Here is a 5,000-nt window from a genome sequence, read left to right on the forward strand (position 1 = left end):
TGGGCGAACTTTTGATCTCGCCAAAAGATCCACCACATCCGCTTTTTGTTCGGCTGAGAATATTCCGAGAACTTTTTCGTAATACAACCATGACGTCAATGCTTTTTTTTTTGGGGGGGGGGGGGTTGTAGGAGGGATAGCTTTTTTGGGCATTTTGCATCTTTTTATCTTATTCACATTATGTGGAAGGGACAAACTTTTGTATATACGCGTCGGTTAATCTATCTTTATTTATGTATTCATCCTGTCTATCGGCCTATCTGTCTACCCATCTATTGGTTAATCTATCTCTCTTTATACATTCATTCATTCTGTCTGTTGGCTTATCTCCCGTATCTATCTTTCCCTCTATCTATCTTCCTGTATCTACCTAACTTTCTACTCATCTATCTAGCTACATCTATTTATATATCTGTATTCATTAATCTATTTATTTATTCATCTATCAACCTGTCTATCCATCTATCCATCTGTCTATCTATTTTTCTATTTATTTACCTACCTATACCTGTCTATTTATCTTCACTCACACATTTGTTTATTCATCTTCAGTCCATCCATCTATCCATCCATCTATCTATCAATATATCCATCTATTTCAGTTGTAAGTCTGTCTATTTTATATCCATCTATCTACATATATACCCACCTGTCCATAAATTGATCGTAAGTAAAAATAGTGATTGGAGACCTATTCTAAGTTGCCAATTCACACAAAAAGCAGACCATTTATTGAAGATAAAACAATTAAAAAAAGAAAAAATACTGATAATGATAATGATAATAACGATAGTAACAATGAAAATAACAATGATAATAATAGTAATAATAATAGTAATGATAATGGTAATAATAATAATGATAGTAATAATAATAAACATTGACATGATAATGATAATAATGATGATGAAAATAATAATAAGAATAATGGTAATAATAACAATAATAAAGATAGTGATAATGATATTAATAATGATAATAATGATAATGCTAATAATGCTAATAACAGTATTGATGCCATTATTATTGTTATTAATGTTAATGACAATAACAATAGAAATTACAATAATGGCAATAATACTATATGCAAAAATAATGATACTCATAGTAATAAGGATAAATAAAAGAGTAATGAATATAATGATAGGAATGATGATAATGATAATAATGGCAACAATAGTAATATTAATAATGATGATAATGATAGTAATAATAATAATAATAATGTGAGTGGTAGGAGGATAATAATAATAACAGTAATAATAAGAAGAACAAGAACAACGACAACAACAACAATGGTAAAAGTGTTACAAATGATAATGACAATGAGGCTGATAAAGATTATAATGTCATCAATAATGATAATAATGATGATTATAATAATGATGGCAATAATGACAATGATAAGATTGCAAATAAATATAACAATGATGATAACAATAGTAATAACACATATGGTAATGATAGTAATGATTATAAGGGTAACAATAGTAATAATAATATTAATAACACGGATGATACAAAGAAAAATGATAACAACAATGGCAATAATGATGAAAATAAAAATAACTATGATAATGATAGCAATAATAATAAGCATGAGAACCAAACATTATCCCAGTATTTTAGTCTCTTGCGAGAGTTGAGACGCGCCCCCGTGGGCGGCGGCGGCCGCTCCGCCTTTTTGTCGCCTCGGAGTTTTCCTTGTGTCAGGGCTGGAGGCAGGAGGCAAGAAACTCACCGATGCTATCTTTTACATTTTCTGGAAGATTGGGGTTTAAAAGAGGGTGAAAGAGACAGACAAAGGGAGAGGAGAGAGAGAGAGAGAGATAGAGAGAGACACAGAGAGAGAGACAGAGAGAGAAACAGAGACAGAGACAGAGAGACAGAGCGAGAGAGAGAGAGAGAGAGAGAGAGAGAGAGAGAGAGAGAGAGAGAGAGAGAGAAGAGAGAGAGAGAAAGAGAGAGAGAGAGAGAGAGAGAGAGAGAGAGAAGAGAAGTGAAATTGTGAGGCTGTAGAGTTTTTTCGTTAATGACCTTGCGCTGGAACTGTAATCTTAATTTTAATTTTATGCGTCTGATTTATTTATGTATTGATTTATTTTCATTATCTTTAGCTCGCTTGATTTTCTTTGTTTGGTTCGTATTCTTCTGTATTATCTGTGCACTTTCTTCTTGATTTTTTGATAGAGTGGACCCGCGCACACAGCGCACATACACATTATAAAATACACGCAATGATATGATGATTATTATATTATAACACTACACGATGATTCAAACACTATAATATGATAATGACACAATTATTATTACAGTGTAACAATAATAAGATACATACACACGCGCATCAGTGTTGGTGGCCACAAGATCTGGTATATTTTGAAAATGAGCATTTTCTCTCCTTTCCTCTCTCTCTCTCTCTTTCTCCCTCCTCCCCTATCTGTCTTTCTTTCACCTTTTCTCTCATTCTATCGCTGTCTGTCTTTCTCTCTGTTGCTGCCTTCCTATGTCTGTTCTAATGACATTCATCAACGTTATTCTCTTATGTTCTCTACTTTCATAAGGATATAGTATTCTATATATAAAATGGAACCCATCTTTGGGCGGCAAGTTTTTTTGTTTGTTTTTTTCGTCAAAAAATTTCATTCCGTGACACCCTTTATCACCCTTTCAAAGCTTGTGAACTACTACTGTCGAGAGTGGTTTGTTTAATGGTAAAACTTTCGCCAGGTGTTTGGCTGTAGCGAGAGGCGAGGGTTAATAAAATCCCTTTTAAAAAGCAAAAAGAAGGAAAAAAGGTGTTTTTCTAATTACTTAAAAAAAATCGTCATTCTCGCATGGAAAAATATTGAGTCCTTTCCGCTTCCCTTCCCCTTTCTCCACTTCCTTCTTTCAAAAGGCATGAAATGAAGCGTCGTGAACGACGAGAAGCGCTTACTCGTATTCCTCAAATGAGCAGCGAAGAAAGTGCAGCAGAATAACTCTATATCCGTGGATATATTTTTCATTTTCTGAAATTGAATATCTGACTCCTGGTATCTGTACTTTTTTTTATTCTAATCACCTGACACAATACTTTAGCTATGTTTAGATTTTAACCACAAATATTTTTCTAGCTTTATATCGAAATCTACAGCCTCTATCCCTGGCATAGCTGTAGGAAGGTATTTTGAAGTGGCTTCGCACCCTCTTCCCCCAGTTTAAAGAGATAAACATTATTTTCTGCACTAATATGTCAGACACTTTTATTCAAACAATACTAAATGTCTATTCTATTTTATCACCAAAGTCTGTTGTGGCTGCCCTTTCAGTCGCAGGGGTACTGTATTCTCAGCAACTGTGTAACAGGAATTGCACTGTATGTTTATTTACTGGGAATATCCTCGAAAGTTGAGGAGAGGGGGGGGGGGAGTTGAGTCCCGCCCACTCCATTCTAGAGTGGACGGTGGTCGCCCCCCCCTCCCCCTCCCTTTCTAAATCTATGCCATTTTTTCCTTTCCTGAGATTAGAATCCGTTTAGTTATGGATGCCACAACTCTATGGCCCGTACTTTTAAAACCTTCGCCAGTGCTGGCGTTCACCTGGGGAAGCTTCGCCAGGCGAACCTCTGAGTAAGGGAGGCCTTACTTTTAAAACCAACGTTCGCCAGGCGCTAACATCTTGCATTCCCGCTAAATCTAGCGCAAATTTGTTTACATCTGCAGTGCACATAACATAACCTAAACTTAATTATTAACCTCGAGAGAAGACGAAAATGTTGTTTCCGCAATAGTCTCACTTTATATTATAACAAAGGAGTTAAAATTTAACTTTATGCTATAACAAAGAAGTTGAAAATATCTTTATACTATAACAAAATTAACTTTATAGTTTATGCTATACTGCACTTTATACTATAACAAGGTTAACTTTATGACCCGTACTTTTAAAACCTTTTGCTTTTTCTCGCGTTTTTTTTTTTTTTTCATTCGCCGAAGCGCTAGATTTATCAGGAATCCAAGATGTTAGCGCCTGGCGATCGCTTTCGTTCGCCCGGCCTGGCGAACACCTGCCTTAGTTTAAAAGTAAGGCCTCCCTCACTCAGATGTTCGCCTGGCGAAGCTTCGCCAGGCGAACGCCAGCATTGGCGAAAGGTTTTAAAAGTACTTTATACTATACTATATCAACCTTATACTTTTATACAAAAAATAACTTTATACTTTAACAAGAGTTTAAAAATTACTATTTTACTATTCCTAACTGATGTAAGATATTGAACTGTAGGCCTACAAGGGTATCATTAAAGACGCCTCATTATAGGGCGATGGAGCACTACAGCTACGTTTCTATAGCCAAAAGTAAACATGCCGCCATAAAAAACACTTCTGGTAGTATTTGTGAAAAGAACATTATCCTTACAACCAAAATAACAACAACCTAAATCTAAATAAGTCATCTCGGGGGTGGGGGGTAGGGGTAGGGGGGTAGGAATACAGCTGATGTCTTGAGCTCTCGACTGGAACATCGAAGGTCTTGAAAAAAATACGTATATACGTAATTTCATAACAAATTATGATTTTAAGATATTTTATAATTTCAATGTGATTCCTACATCCTATCATACACAAATATGTTACTAATTTATAATTTGAAAGCAAGAAAATGGTATTAAAACAGCTCTCTTCGCCAGGCTGTTCCAATAAGATCTTTCGCCAGCCCTGGCGAACGTTCGCCAGGCATGATTTTAAAAGTACGAAATTCCGGATCGCCCGGCGAAACCTTTCGCCAGCCCTGGCGAAAGGTTTTAAAAGTACGGGCCTAAGAAAACGTTGCAGTTACGTTTTCTATAAAGTAACTCATCAGAAACCTTTGTAGTTCTAATCTTGTTTACCAAATATCCTAACAAAGATTCTTTCCTTAGAAAATAACTAAAGTACAAAAAGGAACTAGATATATTAGAACTGTAACTATAAATAAATAAATAAATATATATATATATATATATATATATATATATA

The sequence above is a fragment of the Penaeus vannamei genome, chromosome 39, assembly GCF_042767895.1.
Source record: "Penaeus vannamei isolate JL-2024 chromosome 39, ASM4276789v1, whole genome shotgun sequence".
Lineage (NCBI taxonomy): Eukaryota > Metazoa > Arthropoda > Malacostraca > Decapoda > Penaeidae > Penaeus > Penaeus vannamei.